The sequence below is a fragment of the Enhydra lutris genome, unplaced genomic scaffold (genome assembly GCF_002288905.1).
Source record: "Enhydra lutris kenyoni isolate GAN:26980312 unplaced genomic scaffold, ASM228890v2 scaffoldscaffold1, whole genome shotgun sequence".
Classification (NCBI taxonomy): Eukaryota; Metazoa; Chordata; class Mammalia; order Carnivora; family Mustelidae; genus Enhydra; species Enhydra lutris.
Window position 1 is genome coordinate 4,339,337 of NW_019154085.1, and position 16,802 is coordinate 4,356,138.

A 16,802-nucleotide genomic window follows, 5' to 3' on the forward strand; every position below is an offset into this window, starting at 1 on the left:
AAGTACAGTTTCGATGGGTTGTTGCTGAAGCCGGTTAGAGAGAACCAGTTACTGACGAACTGAACTAAGAATCAAAGTGGGATTATATCTAGAAAATTCTCAGTCCTCCTTTCAGTTATTCATCTGATTTAAAAAAAAGTTGGCTTGGGGCGCCTGGGTGGCTCAGTGGGTTAAGCCGCTGCCTTCAGCTCAGGTCATGATCTCAGAGTCCTGGGATCGAGCCCCGCATCGGGCTCTCTGCTGTCTAGGGGAGCCTGCTTCCTCCTCTCTCTCTGCCTGCCTCTCTGCCTGCTTGTGATCTCTCTGTCAAATAAATAAATAAATAAATTAAAAAAAAAAAAAAGTTGGCTTATGTGTGGGTTTGCCATAGAGCTATTGGAGCTTTGGTCTAACAGTCTTTCATTTGCCAGAAATGATTTGGCGTGTGACCAGAAAGGAACGAGGACAAAAAGAGTCTCCAGAACATCAGGTAGAGAGGATGAATGGAAACACAATAAGATACAAAGTAAAAATAGAAGCAGTTCGTGTGGGAAATGTCCTTTGACCCTGCTTTACAAAAACAAAGCAGCAGCCTTACACCCTCCAGATGTCTCTCGTCTGCGTTTTTTTCCTCGGACTCTACCTGCCATTCATTTTCCATGCTTCATTCTGCCAGAGAGACTGTGAAAGCCTTTCAAAAGCAGTTTTAGTCTTGACTTTGAGTAAGAAGGCTGCACAATACTAAATCTTCAACATTCGACTTATTCTAGTTTCACCTTCATGATGTTACTATGAAAAATTTTATGGCCATGAAAAAAAAAAAGCACCAGCTCTGTGTCCTCCTCCTCCTTCTTTTTTTAAACAGCTTGTCATCCATTAGCAATAGTTTCGTGTTGTTGTTTTTAAGTGTTACTCTGCCGGTGACTTAGAAGTCTCTGAAATAAAATGACTTTCTAAAACAGGCGGTCCCCACGCCAGAGTGAAAGCAGTAGTCTGCCTCTGGGGTGGGGGGACGTGCGGAAGTAGTTGCGAGTGAGTCGCCCTCGCTGAGAAACAAATTGTTTGAGCAGTAGACTTAATTAGCTTGTGTTTATGTCTTCCATCTCGGCAGGTGTGAAATCCCAGGGCATCTGCTGATACACCTGAGCGGGAGAGCACAGTTGCTTCTGGGAGAGCATGAAAAATGACTGAAGCGGTAAATAAGGCCATGCTGGTCCGGGGAGCTCCCCCCTGCTGCCTTCCAGGAAGGCTCTGAAGAGAGGGGAAATATAGGGCTGAGTGTCCTGTATTTCTTTCACTTTAAAAGAGCATTTAGCACTAATGGAAGTGCAGGCTGGGCTGACTTACCACGAGGACCCTCTCCATTAAAGGATGCAAGCCGCTTCCACATGATAAAGGGGAGTGTCAAGAGGGTGTGTATGGAAAGCTACATCAAACCGATCCCGTCCTCACTTCCAGGCTGGTCGAGAGAAATCCCAGTTTACACAACGAAGCACTTTAGGGGAAATGTTTCAAGAACTTTATGGTAGGTTTAGTTCTCCCGTAAACAGAATGAAACACTTCTGCCATTGGAAATCCTGTTCTAAAGGTGGGCTTGCCTTCATGAAGGATTCTTTCCTGAGATTTTTAAGTCTTTATTGTGATGTGTATTAAATATGGCAACGAAAGGCCTGGGGATAGATACTACACGGCGTAGACATAACTTCTTGTCTAGTTGTGTTTTCAAGCTTGGTTTCATTCACTAATGATTGGGTTTTGAAATTCACTTGGGTTTCCTACACATCAAGAAAATCCAATCTACTTATTAATCTTGCTGAGGAAATCAACCTCATTCAGTGTCAATGATGCAGTCACCTCGTAGGGAAATTGAGTCTCCCCAAATACTTATTTTCTGCCAGAAATCTTGCTACTAATTTATCATGTGGTTCTGGAGAGGAAAATATAGTTGACAGTTAGAACTTTGAAGATTCAGATGAATTCTAGGAGAAGGAAACAATGGAACATACTATAGCTGTCTTTTATCCAAGACTCTGATTAAAATGCAGGCAATATTGCATGTATATGTGACTACTCATTCATCAAGTATACAGTCAACAATTACTGAGCACTTTCTCTGTGACCAACAGCGTGCCGGGGGAGCTGGCAATGCAGGGGTGACTATGACCGCCATAACGGGTTACAGCTGAAGGAGATCTGATCTGGGACATTTATCAGTTCTGTCATTTTGGAATATGTTCCCTAAATGTGACCTCAGGAACGGATTTCATGAAGTTCCCTTCGATTGTACCCGGTAACGTAGCCTCCCGAAAATCAAGAGGTATGTTGTAGGTCGGCTTCCTCCAGAAGAAGACGCAGAGATGGAGTTAGAAGTGCAAAGTCTTACTGGGTAGTGATGTCTGTGAAAGCAGAAGGGAGGAAGACGGCTTGGACAGGAGAAGGCTTCAGTCTGCAGTGCGGATCTGAGAGAGGAGCTGCCAGCCCAACCCGGAGCTCGCGAGCTAGGGAGCACGGGCCATCTGTGGGGGGAGCCCTGCACCGGACAGGAACGGTGAGCCCTGCACTTCCTGAGCTGTGCCTCCGATTCTCCAGGGTACTGCAGGCTGTTTGCAATTTTCCTAGGAAACACAGTAACGTTTGGCAGACATGCCACAAACTATTGTTGTTTGGCCCAACTCGTTTGGCCCTAAGTGTTTAATGAAAGGAACTGGTCGGCAACTTCTTTGAAAAAGTACTGAGACACTGAGGGTGGCACGGAGTGAGAAAGTATGAGGGCTTCTGGACCTTGTCCCTGGGGCGCTCAAGAAGAATGTGACTGTGCCCCACTGCCTGGCTCTGTCCCCGGTGAGAGCTACCGCCTGAGCGAAGTGGGACCTCAGGCTGACAGCTGGGCGGTCCCTAGGTTAGCAGGGAGCTTGGGGTTCTCCACAGTAACCACAGCTAAACTCACTTCCCACAAATGAGACAGAGAGTCCCTTCTCGAAGGAGGGTCTGGGGCTGCCCCTCCGTGTCTGCCCAGGGCGGGTCTGGCTTCAGGCGCCACGGCACCCGCTCTCACCTGTGTTGGCCTCGTTTTCTGAGGATAGATGACCATTTTCATCGCTCAGAGAGGGTGAGTTTCGGCAGCCTGTCTGCCAACCAAACGACAAAGCCCCTCCCTCAGCCTCACCTAAAAAATTCCCGATTGACGCGGCTTGTGTCCCGTATCCCGTCCTGGACCAGCCGCTGTGACCTGCGAAGGCTTGGTTGGGCCTCATCCCGGGTCACATGTTCCTTCCCAGGCATTCCCACCCCTGGCTCTTTCCCACAAATCAGGTCTCTGTCCCATCTCACTTCTTTAGGTCCCACAGGTGGTCTCCGTTCGCCACCCGCTGTATGTTCTCCCTGCCCCTCACCGCTGCAGGGAGGGCATCGTCAGCTCGTGCCTGGGGGCTCACTGTCCACCTCTCCCAGCAGAGGACAAGCACCCCCGGGCAGCGAGCTGGCTACTGCAGAAGCCCTGGCGCTGCGATAACACACTCAGTGAAGGTTGGTTGCAAAAATGAGCGATGACCCATTTCTATGTCCAGGGAAACCAGGGTCCCAAACGACACTGAAGGAACGCACCAGAACTGCTCCCTACTGGGGCACGGGCTGTGAAAATCAGTTCCTCAAAGGAAATGGAGATTTTTAGGCAGAAAAAAGCAACCATCAGCTGGTTGTTTCTGCTTGGGGGCAATTTTGTGTTTTAGTGCAGCTGAGGGTGGACCTTGCCGGGGGAAGTGGCCCAGCACCTTCCCCACATGCCACCGTTCAGATGGGAACAGCTCCTTTGAGGTGAGCAGCCACGGTCTCTGTGGAATTCCTAGAGAGCCGCTACTGGCAATTCCAGACAATTTTATGGAGAACGAGGAGCTGTTACCCAGTTCTAATATCTGTGACCCCCAGAGCCCTCTCGTGCTTTGACAGCTCATTTCCATCTCACAAATATGTTATATGGGTCTTAGTGTGACTATTAAGTCACTAGGCCCAGGCTTGTGAATAAGCTTTTATGCGTTAAGCCTCTTGCGTCTCACTCGTGAACTGCTTCTTATCCAGATGTTAAAAAGCAATTTCAGTAGCACTTAATTTAATTGGTTTGTGACCAGACGAGGACCCTGGGCCCCACTCACAGAGCCTGGGCAGTGCGCCTTGGCGATTCTAGAAAACACATGCCTTTCATGTTCAGTCACCTCCCGGAGTCACCCCTGACTTGTGAGCCGGAAGATGGCAGATTCCCTGCACGTTAAACAAGATTTGTGGAACTTAATCTTTCAAAGAACTGAAAGAAATGATTAGACAACGAAGCAGTTGAGCTCTATTTGGAAACTGGGCCCAATTTCTCATGTAGCCTGCCTGGTCTCGTATTCTCTTCTCTTCCGACAGAGCCGCATTTGTTCACCCTCACATATGCACCCTGTTCCCAGGCTTCCATATTTGTCAAAATGTCACTCTTAGAAAGCCCACAGGCATGTTTACTCTCTCATCAACCTGCCCAGAGCTGACTCTATCCTTCCTTCGGGGAACCGGGATGAGATAAAAAGAGCTCCGTGTCTACACCACGTCAACCTGGCCGTCAACTCCGCCTACCGTCCCAGAAGGCTCACCTCCTCCTTGATCTCATCTCCTCACCGGTGAAAGGAGGAGGGCGAAGGTTTTTTACGTTTCTGTTTGTCTCTGAACTCCAGGACTCTGCCCACGGAGCACTTTCGGCTCCAAAGTGCCTCCTCCTGCCATCGCCTGGGGTGGGGGCCTTTCTCCAAGCTCTTCACTTCATCAGGCTCGGGTCTCCGTCCCCAGCTCTGGGCTCCGATGACAGTTTTTTGGGCAGCTGCTGAGGCAACTGTAGCCTCCCCTCAAAGGCAAAGAAATTTGCTTCTCTGTCCCTTGTGGGAATGTCTCATCATCCCCAAAGGAAATGCCCGTGATAAATGCAAAGCAGCACGAGGGCCCCTGGCTCCACTGGTGACACCAGACTCTGTTTTCTGTTGACTCTGGCCAGTGATCCTCATGCTGCCTGTGGAAAAAAAGAGCTATTTTTATCTGAGATGATGGACAGTAAATCACATGCCTGGTTTGCAGCAGCTCAGGGCCGAGAGGAGCCCCGCCACTTAATAGGAAATACTGACCTAAGGTCTACGGGCCGATTTTCTGAGCGTGAATAACCTGTACCGTAGATGGGCAGGGCAGAGTTTGCGACTTCGGTTTGCTTTCACTTGAACGGGAGGCTAATTACCATAAGAATTAATTTTATGTGGCTATCATCCAGTCCAGAGTTTCTGTGCTATAAAAGAATTATAGTAATTAGTGCATCTCGCCAGCACAACAATACAAATACCCAGTGACGTTTGTGATTCCAGCAGTGTCTTTGCTACCTGGGCAATTCTCCTTCTGAGTATCTGTTTCTCAAGAACATGGTTTTTAATAGCTTTGACTTGACATTTATATCTTGAGTAAAACTGAAATGGGCAGCTAAAGACTAATTATGCTAAATATTCCAACAGGCGTAATTACCAGGGCTTTGACAGGGGGCACCAAAAGCAAAGCCTCAGTGTGCCTTTTTCTTTTCCTTTTTTTCCCTCCTGTTCTTCTTTCAAATGTTTTAAATTTATCTATTTGGTTTTTTTTATTTTTTTAAATTTTATTTTATTTTTTCAGTGTTCCAAGATTCAGTGTTATGCACCACACCCAGTGTTCCATGCAATACGTGCCCTCCTTAATACCCACCACCAGGCCCACCCAACCCCCACCCTCTCCCCTCCAAAACCCTCAGTTTGTTTCTCAGAGTCCACAGTCTCTCATGGTTTGTCTCCCCCTCTGATTTCCCCCAATTCACTTCTCCTCCCCATCTCCCCATGTCCTCTGTGTTATTCCTTATGCTCCACAAGTCAGTGGAACCATATGATAATTGACTCTCTCTGCTTGACTTATTTCACTCAGCATAATCTCCTCCAGTCCCGTCCATGTTGATACAAAAGTTGGGTATTCGTCCTTTCTGATGGAGACATCATACTCCATAGTGTATATGGACCACATCTTCCTTATCCATTCATCTGTTTAAGGGCATCTTGGTTGTTTCCACATAAATTTTTTTAAAGATTTTATTTATTTATTTGACAGAGAGCGAGAGAGATCACAAGTAGGCAGAGAGGCAGGCAGAGAGAGAAGAGGGAAACAGACTCCCTGCTGAGCAGAGAGCCCGAATCGGGGCTCGATCCCAGGACCCTGAGATCATGACGTGAACTGAAGGCAGAGGCTTTAACCCACTGAGCCACCCAGGCGCCCCTACATAAATTTTTTAAAAATATTTTTTATCTCCCAGCTTTTTATTTTAGACTTATTTAATGGAAGCTGATGGCCCTATCCTAATGATTTTTTTTGCATAATCTATACGCAATAGCATAACAGCCTTTTTATTTTAGCACCATTTCAAGTTTGAGTTTCTGTTCTGTTAGATTCTTTCTATTTAGAGAATAATGGGTTCAGAGAACAAGCACAATCTTGGCTTGAGCTCTAGCCTTGGGAGTTTTCTGAGCCAGACCCCCCGGCTTGCTTTAAGGGCCAGTATGCCCTGTGCAGTAGGTGCCTCGCCTGGTGGTAGACTCTGCTGTGGAGGGGAGGGCGGGTCCTCGAGGATTTGGTTTCTATTAAGTCAACAGCTAAACTGAGAAACGAGCTTTTCACTAGAAAATGTTAATTATAATGAAAAATTCCCAGCCATATACACAGGAGAAAAACCGAGAGAGAAGCACCGCGCCGTGATTTCCCGTGGATGACGGTTGGCAGCATTTCACTGCACAAGTCAAGGACCTTATAGGCAAGATTATCTAGAAAATCCCTTGTTCAGAAACCAAAATCCTTTAAGTCTCCAGTATTTAAATGCAGCTGTGTTCCTGATTAGATGTCAGGACTAGAGCACACTGAATTGTCCCGTTGAGTGATTAACTCAATGGACCAATTTTGCTTTTAGATACTTCCACGGAGGAAAAATTTGCATATGAATTTGGAAATGACTGTCATCTTTCTGGGTTATGCAGGAACTGGGGTGGGGCACACTTGCGGGGGCCACCACAACCCTCATCCCCCGATTGTCTTCTCTCTGACTTCATCTCTCAGTGAATCATTTTTATCACCAGGAGTCTGGCAGGGACACCGGGATGCTGCTCGGACCAGAGCTTACGGAGCTTTCAGTGCCTTGCGGATCGGTATTCCCGCTCCATCTGTGACGCAGGGCTCAGCTCCCAAACAGGGTTTGCGGCTCTGTGCCGGCCGTGCAGCACGACCTCTGGCCCGATGCGAGGGCTCCCTAGGGCAAATACATACCTGGACTTGTTTTGGTTTTGTGCTTATAATTTACCACATATGTCATAAATTTGGGGTATAACCTTAACATTCCCTACCGTAGACAGAACTTCCGTTGAGTATCCACTCAAACTCTCCTTCCTTCTGGGGTCCCCAAGCAGGTGGACAGGGCCTCCCCTGCCATCCCTCAGCACTGCGGGGTAGTGGAAGGCCGAGGCAGGTGTGACGTGTTTTCCGCGTCGTAGTCAACAGGGGCATTCGGTCGCTGCCCCCAGAACAGGCCTCGGTGGCTCTGGAGACTCAATGTAATCATGAGCCACACACTGCTAAGGGGCCTGGACAGCAGCTTTGGTCTTAACCCTTGTAGTAGGGTCTGGGATGAGGGGCAACAGGAGACCTGCACACTATAGGTCTACATGTTTTCAAGTTATTACTCACCTTTACAAATTCATGAGTACAGTGTGTCAGAGCTTTCTACCTCGACAAATGCGGTTTCCTAAAGATGTGGATGGCCAGGAGCGAGTCTAGACCCTCCTTTTCTTCAGGCCTGAAGAGCCCTGCGCTGGGGTCAGGGTTCCACATGCCCCTACAAGTTCCCACTCTGAGAGGCCAGCCCAGGAAAGGCGTACATGCTGCTGGGAGTAGGCTCAGCGCTATTCAAGCAGGGAATTCCAGGGACCTGGGGTGCTCACCGAGTGATCTAGGAGGGGCCTGGGCTCCAGTGTGCCCCAGGGGGAAGGCCGGGGTGGGCCTCTCTTAAGTGCCAGCTCCAAGGCAAGGCCCACTGGCCTGCGTCTACGGCAACATCAGTGGGTGCACATGCGTGAAGAAAGCACAGGAAAGTCTGGGCTAGGTCACAGTACAGACAGTGTCCTTAGTCACATTTGGTAAGATTCGAGCCATTTTTGGTGAGAGGAAAATGAAATTCCGTGCAATAATAGTACTCAAAGCGATGCTGCTTATACAGAGCTCTATTGGGTTGTACATTAGCTATGTGTCCCCAGTTCTCATTGCTTGTGTGGGTTCAATAACTTACACTTCATTTTACCTCCTTAAAACAAATGCTTGGGTCCGAGTGTTCTCGAGTTCATGACGACACTGCACATTCTGTCACCCGGAATGGGCAGACCAGTCTTCTTTTAGAGATTTCGAGGGTTTAATCCTACTTGGGTATGCTCCACTCGCTCATAATTCTATCATGGGTGTGGAGGAGGGAGAGGGCATGGAAAAATGTGACCAAAAGAATCCCATTAAACACATACTAGGTCTATGCCAGGTTCTGGGCATGCAATCTGCTTTTATGCCCTCCATATACCAAAGAGATGAGACACTCTTGTATCCATCCTATTACAAAGACTTGGAACAATGCCACAGAGTTCACGTCTCCTGTTCTCTATTATGACACTTAAACATGATTGTATTTTTTGTTTACAATTTTCCCCTGTGGATTCCTTGCACGGACAGTCCAGGTTTCCGCCTGGTACCTTGTAGGTCCTCCATAAACACTCGGTTCTCAGGTATTTAATATGAGTAATGCCAGTACTTTGAAATCCCAAAAGGTAACGTGGCATGAAGACCAAAGGAAGAGTTTCTAGAAACTGAGGTATCCTATGAAATAGACAAACAGGACTTGGGCCCGTCAACAATGTCATCTCCAGTCTCTGGAGTAGTTCTGCAAGTTGGGCTTGAACAAGATAGGATCACCAGCACTGTGTTCCCAATACGCAGCTGAGCTGTCCATGGGCAGAGCTGCTGGGCACAGATCTACGTGGGTCTATTGAGCAGAAGCGCACATGACAGCCCACTCCGTGCTGAATGGCAAACAAAAATGAGGTGGCGGCGAGGGGTCTGGGCAGAAGTGATGTCTTAAGTTGACCTCGTAAGACACAACAATGGGTTGAGGCTCTGAACTAAAGCGTGGGTCTCAGCAGTGAGATATCCTTTTTCAGCAAAGGCATGAGGTACGGTGGGTCAACTCCTGGCCTACCTGGAGCGAGAGTAGTTACCTCAAATGGCGCCATTTTGCCTAGAAAGGAAAAGGATGCCCTTGCATTTCCCAGCCGTGGGTGTAGAGGACAGCCTTGTTTTCTGTAGGAGGGAGACTTTGATGAAAACTGACTTTTTAGAGAGATAGCTGACCAGTAAATAGATGTGGGTCTGTGGTCCAACGGGCTTCCTAACATTACCTCACAATAGTTACACTCCATTTTTGCCAGCAGGCCACAGGCTCATGAACAGCCACATAGAAGACAGTGGAGGACGGGCTGCTGCCCGTAGGCTGACCCACTGTGCTGGACATGGTCAGTTCCTCCCCCCAAGATAACACAGCATGCATCCCATCTGGCATTTCTTGGGAGCAGTAAAGGCTTGGCTTTGCTGGGGAATAGAAGTTCTGTCCCCTCTGGAATTTTTTTTAATTTAAATTCAATTAGCCAACATATACCATGTCATTAGTTTCTGATGTAGTGTTCAATGATTCCTGAGTTGCATATAACACCCAGTGCTCATCACGTCACGTGCCTTCCTGAATGCCCATCGCCGGGTTCTCTCATCCCCCCAAATTCCAGCAGTGATCTCTAAGTTATGTATCTTAAGAAGATTTGAGGGGCGCCTGGGTGGCTCAGTGGGTTAAAGCCTCTGCCTTCCGCTCAGGTCACGATCCCAGGGTCCTGGGATCGAGCCCCGCATTGGGCTCTCTGCTCAGCAGGGAGCCTGCTTCCCCCCTCTGTCTGCCTCTCTGCCTACTTGTGATCTGTCAAATAAATAAATAAAATATTAAAAAAAAAAGGTTTGAATGTGGTGAGTTAACTAATGGCTCTAAGAAGTATATGTAGCTCAGTCTGTCTGCTTCTGTCCTGCAACAGTAAACAGAACATTACAAAAGTGACCGTCTCTAAGGGGTTGTGCTCCTTATTCATGTGATCTGGGTCCCCTTCTTCAGGGCGCTCTTCTTCTCTCGGCTTCCCTCCGGGGCTGGATGCCGTGTCCGCAGCAACTGGAGCTTCCACTTGCTTCCAGCGGCCGTGGCATGGACCACGGGTGGACTAGCGAGAAGTGACCGAGAGCAAGACCATAGAGACTCGTCACAGCGGTTTGAAGCAGGAAGGTAAATCCCGCAGACTGTCCTCCACTGGCACGGAACAGCAAACTTCCCTTTGCCCGTGTCAGCCGATCGCCGCTGGCTGGTCACGGAGCTGCGGTGGCCCGGAGTTCCTTCCTGTGCGGTCGCGACCCCCGACGCCCCGGGAGCAGCACGACCGAGGAAGCGTCTCTTCATGGCATTTACTTTCTGAGAACGAAGCCCTCCCGAGTGCTCCCCGCGGCTCTTTGGCAGCGCGGCTGACATCGTCCGTCCGTGCGTCCGTCCGCCGGTCCCGCCGTGGGCCGAGGAGCTGCCGCGCTGCGAAGCGGGCGGCGTGGAAGGTGCGAAGCCACGATGAAGTATCGGCACCGCGTCGTGAGGAGCAGGACGCGCGTTTCTCCCTGATTTCCTGTTGCCGGAGAAAAGCGTGAGAGGGAATTTTCCTTCCCGAGCTGATACAGAGACCTGCCCCGGTCGTGCTCCGGGCCACGGGGGTCTCGGAACACGGAAACCCGCCGCCCCCCAGGGCAGCACCGGCCGCGGGGGGCTGCAGGCGCCGCTTCTGCGGGCAACCTGGCTGGAGGCCCGAGGCGCGGGCGGGGGCTCCCCGGGTGGCGTCAGAGGCGCGGGCGGGGGGCTCCCCGGGTGGCGTCAGAGGCCCGGGCGGGGGGCTCCCCGGGTGGCGTCAGAGGCGCGGGCGGGGGGCTCCGGTGGCGTCAGAGGCGCGGGCGGGGGGCTCCCCGGGTGGCGTCAGAGGCGCGCGCCCGTCCCTCGGTCCCACGTGCCGCGCTCTCGCCCGCGTGCGGATGACAGTCTGGGAGGGAAGTCGCTCTCCGCAGAGTCTACACTGTGGGTTGGGCTTCGGCCCCTGCGGGGATTTCATCGGGTCTGCGGAGGGACCGGAGCTCGCTCCGCCGGGGCCACGGGCTCGTCCTCCTGTGCCTGCGCCCGCCGCCCGCGGGGCCGCGCTCCGCCCGCAGACCCGGCGCCCGCGGCTCCCAGGGCTTCCGTCACCATGTCCCCAGCCGGCGACGCGCTGCGGGACCCTGTGCGCGACCGTCAGCCTGCGCTGGGGTCGATTTCTTCCCTGTACCGGACCCGCGTCCTGCCGGTTCACGGGGCCTTGTGGGACTTTGGCACTTGGCAAACCAAGGTCGTTCTCGGCTAAAAGAGCAACAACGGCCGCTCTCATTCTAAGAGAAATGGTGTGATAAGCCGCCGAGGAATTCGTTTCCTCACCAGCTGGCTAGCTGGTGCCAACCTGGCACACGCGTCACGAAAGGCCTCAGGAAACAGGCCCTGTGGCCTCAGGGGGTGGCCTCGGTGGCCGTGGGAGGTGGGCCCGGCGCAGGCTTGTGACCCTCCTCGCCAGCTGGTTGCTGCTGGACGCCGGCCCGCAGCCGACTGGGGACCTGGGGCCGCGCCTCTCGGGGCCGCCGGGACGAGCCCTGGAGCTGTGGCTGCTCTCCTCACTCTTGACTTCACCCCTCGAGCAACGCTCCTTTCTCTCCCCGCAGCAGGCCAGACCCTCCCTTGCGGCTCCGTTGTTTCCCTCCGACTTTTTGGAGGACTGAGCCAAGTTCTAATACTTTAATCTGTTTTTAAGCAGCTTAAGAAGAAGCCGGTAACCTTTTCCTTTCTTCGTCCTGCTCAGGGTCACCAAGCTTGCCGGACCGGAGTGTCCTTTCATTTCCTTTCTGCCCTGTCAGTACTCCTCCGGGTGTGGGCCCGGGACCCCAGGCATCCGTATAACTTGGGAGTTTGTTACCGATGCAGACCCTCAGGCCACCCCCCAACCAGCGGACCAGAGACTCCTGCCCGGGCCCAGCCATCCGGGTTTGAAGGAGCCTCCAGGGGACTTGGAAGCTCACTCACTTCTGAGAACCAGACTCCGCGTTTTGGGGTCAGAACTTGTCTCTCACTACTTCTCTGTGATGAGTCCTGGGAAGCTCTGGCAGTGACAGACGTAACGTCAAGGACCATCGTATCTGCCGAAAGCACCCATCGTTCCTCTCAATCCTGTCTCACTTCTCACTGGCCTGAGGTGGAAATCCCAACTGGTAGGGCTTCCCACTGGGCTACCAGCCAAGCCCACCTGGACTCTGCTTATTTCTGTCCTTTTTGTCTTCCCTCAGCAGCCTGCCCGCTTGTGTTCCCCCGAGTCCCCTCGCTCAGTAACTTGGTCATCTCAGAACAGATCAAATGATGCTTCAAGTCTGCCACGATGACTTTTCTGGACTTTCCAGATTACATCTGTGCAGATTTTCTCCATGCATTTGGACAAGTCTTTTGCCCGTGGGGAACTGTTCCTGTCAGCCCCGGAAAAGTGGTTCTCTTCCTCTGCTAGGAGGAAGCCCTTTTTCCTAGGCCCTCTCTGAGAACGGTGGGACCTGGCGGCATCTTCCTCAGCCTTCATTATCTGTCTAGTCTGGCCTCCAATCTCTCATTTCCCCCTTTATGTGGTTTATACGAGTCCAAGATCGCAACCTCATGCAAAGGAAACCCTATTTTCCCCAGCTGCCAGTTTTCCTTCCCTTGGTTTTTCCTTTCCTCCAGGACACCTGCCCTGACAGGGAGTCCAACTCATGCTTTTTCTCCCAATATTCAGTTTTAGAAAAGTTCAACCCCCTAGAAAAGTGGACAGAATACTACAACAAAAGCTTTTATACTCTTCCTCCAGACTCACAAATTGCTGGGATTTTGCCACATTTGCTTTATCTTCTCTGTCTCTGTCTCTCCAGACACACACACACACACACTTTTTTTCCCTGAACCTTTTGAAAGTAGGTTATAGACACCAGGACACCTCACCCTTGAATATTTCAGCTTGTGTTTTCTAATGGGAACACTCTCTTACATACTACATAGTATGTAATATATGTGATTATTTTATATGTTGTATATATTTTAACTAATATATGGTCTCTGGTCACATTACTTCAAACGTCCCCATAGTTGTATCTTATCACGTCTCTCTGGTCTCATTTAATCTGGAATAGTCCTTGTACCTTATTTTTAAAAAATTGTAAAATTTCGTCTTCCATGCGATGGAAGGCCAGTTGTTTTGTCTGGAATTTGTCTGTTTTCTCATGATTAATTCCAGGCGAGAGGCTTTTTGGCCAGAATACTATGTAAATACTGGTAAGATCTGGTGAAATTCAGGTTATACAAGGGTAGGAATCCGTACTATCATCCCAGAGTCACAGAGCAGAAAGGGGCCGCGCAGTCTCTTCATGCTACAAATGAATACACCACAGCACAAAGAAGTCGGCAAGCCCGGCCCGCGACACAGCTGGTGGCAGCGAGCTGTTGCTGGTGCACCATTGATTAAACCCTCCTAAAATGTTAGCGTTCACTTCCTTCAACTTTTCAGTTGTGTGCGCAGTGAGTGTGAGATTAATACCGGAGATATGGGGCAGCTGACATGCTCACACAGATGCCTGAGTGTGTTGTTGCAAAGCTTCCTCTTTTCCCTGCTTTGAAGTCTAGCAAATTCCCCTCGTGACCTCCCCGAGAGATACTCAAGAAGCAACGAAAGCCTGTTTCAACAGGAAAGGTAAGTTTTACGTAAGGAGCGGCTTCCTACCAAGCTCCACTGCTTCTAGGTTAAGAGAAGCAGCCGCCCAATGCTTCCGAGCTATTTGTGCCGATTTAAAAGGCAGGTGTCTTTCCATTGACCTGTTTTCAGTGCTATAATCCCATTACCTTGGCACAATCCTCTGGAGCTTTGCTTTGTTTGGGGATTTTAAATTCCTTTATTTGCAACAGATGAAAAGCTATCTGGCACACGGGCCGCATTTGGATGCAACTTTTCTGTGGGTCTTTCGGCCTTCCTGAACGCACACGTCCGCGTACCTCCTGGGTAACTGCTGCTGGTCTGCCCACTGCCCCCGGTTTTAACTAGCAGCCCTACTTGCAAACCTTCCAGCCCTTCCTGCTAAGAGACTAACTAGTGACTCTGTGGATGAGTAGAAAACGCCGCTCTCTGCGAGCTGCACAAGGTTGCCTCACTCCACCGAGTGGGCCCTCTCTGACGAGCAGTCCCTTCGGTCCCCGTTTGGGTGGAACTGTGCTGGTGTGGCGGCTTGCGGCGTCGCGGGGGGCGGGGGGGCGGTGAGCGGCCTTCCCAGCTCTTCTCCATCACCACCTGACACCGGGCACGGCGGGACAGTACCCATGCTGAGAACCGGGACGAGGAACCTGATGGGCTCAGAGCAGAGGTTGGCAAACCACGGTCCATGGACTGAATCTGGCTGCCTCCTGTCTTTGTCCCGTCTACCCTAACGATGGTTTTTACAGTTTTAAATGGTTGGGGAAAAAAATCAAAGAAAGAGTAATATTTCTTGACATGTGAAAATTATATATGATTCAGATGTTGCTGTCCATGAAAAAAGGATTATTGAAACACACCTGGGGTGCCTGTGTGGCCCAGTTGGTTAAGCATCTGTCTTCAGCTTGGGTCGTGATCTTGGGGTCCTGGGATCAAGTCCTGTATCACAGCAAGATCCCTCATCGGTGGGGGGTCTGCCTCTCCCTCCCTCTCTCTCTTTCTCTCCCTCTCTATCTCTGTCAAATAAATAAAATAAAATAAAAAACACCCCCATGGTTATTTATTTATGTATTGTCTATGGCTGCCTTTGCATTACCAACCCAGAGCTGAGCAGTGGCAAGGGCTCACATCCGGCTCACAGAGCCTACACCAGAGACCACTCATTCATCAGATGCCCATATTAGACTTTTTTTTTTTTTTTTTAAAAACATTCCAGGCACTCTGCTAGGTATCGGAGGTTGAGACACATGAAAAAACATAGTCTCTCTTCTTGGGGTGCTCAATCAGGCGAAACCAGGTAAAGCAGAAAAATTGCACAATGAGAGCAGTGCTGTAGCAGAGATGTATTTAACAAATGCCCCAGGAACAGAGTAGGTAGCCTTTCCTGGGGGTGAGGGTAATGGGACAGTCTTAATAGGCAAACAGCTGACATTTAGCTGTGGGGGGCGAGGTGGTGAGATGCCCAATATTCCTATCATCTCACACAACCATGATGGCAAACTCTGTGGTATTTCTCACCAGCCTTCTTTCTTAGGCTTGTTTCGTTTGGTTGCATTCGTAGTACAAAGAGAATTTTGTCTTCTCCTTAGTTGTCCCCTGCTGTGAGTGGCAGGCGGTATAGGGTTGGGTTGAGAGCCAGTGTTGGCGTTGAGCTGCCTGGGGAGTCACTTCGGTAAACTTCAGTTTCCCCGTCTGTGAGATGAGGGTACAGTGAGAACCGGAGAGGACTGTTGGCCGTGTTCAGTGAGAGAGAGCCCTGGCTACACTTAGCAGGGAGCTGAGGGGTAGCAGCGCTCAGTCGAGGCCAGCACGTCCAGCCCTTCACGGTTGCAGCCCATCGCCTGACTGTTCAACTCTGTGCAGACATCTTCCAGGTAGCTGGGAAGTGGGTAGAAGTGAAAGACCAGGAATGGAGGGTAAGTCTGGGTAAAGGCGACATTAGGAAACAAAGACAGCAGGTACAAGAGCACTGAAGCATCAAATCACATGGTATCCAACACGTTTAGTAGATTTAATGGATTTAGTTATATTTTACTACTTTATTATGGAAAATTTGAGTGAGATTATATAGATGGCGACCACACGGTAGAACCAGGATTAAGAGCAGTTGACAAAGGCTCAGAGCTCGTGATGTAACTTGCTCGGTAAATGTTCTCTTAATGAAAACATGGAATGGTGTTTAGGTAACGGAAAGAGTTTGGCACAATGAGAGCATGGGAGAAGGGCAGGGAATGGTGCTGGGTTATTGGGTTTGACCCTGTTGTTGGTAAATTTGTGCCTTGTTATGAAGGTTCTCCGTAAGTCAAAGGATTTTATTTTATTTTATTTTATCAAGAGAATTAAAAAGTATTACAGAAAACAGAAGGGGAAAATCCTAGAATTAAGGAGAACCAGATAGAAAGTTACAGGAATAGCCCAAGTGAGGAAGACAAAGTGCAGAAAGTAGAAGTAGGGACAGAAAGGATGGGTTTGAAAGCTACTTCTGCCATTATAGGATTGAGTGTGATGAGCCATGGAGAGGTTTCCAGATTGAGAAGCTGATGATACAAGAAGACATTGGACATTGACAATCATAATACACAAATGTACCACAGAAATGCACTGCGTACCTTAAAGTTACACAGGGTTACGTGTCAAATTTATTCAATTAAAAAAAAAAGACGGAATTGGTTATACCAGTCAAACTCATGTGATTGGTTTGGTTGAGTTTGCAATGCTGTGGGAGTGGACTGAGGTGGACCCATAGTCTGGGCCTCGGGGAAGGTTGAGCCATGATGTGGAGCCAAGAGCCATCAACACATGGACAGGAGTGGACACTACAGGAGTGGAGGGATGGCCTGAGAGAGGATGGACTGAGATCAGAAGAGACATAGG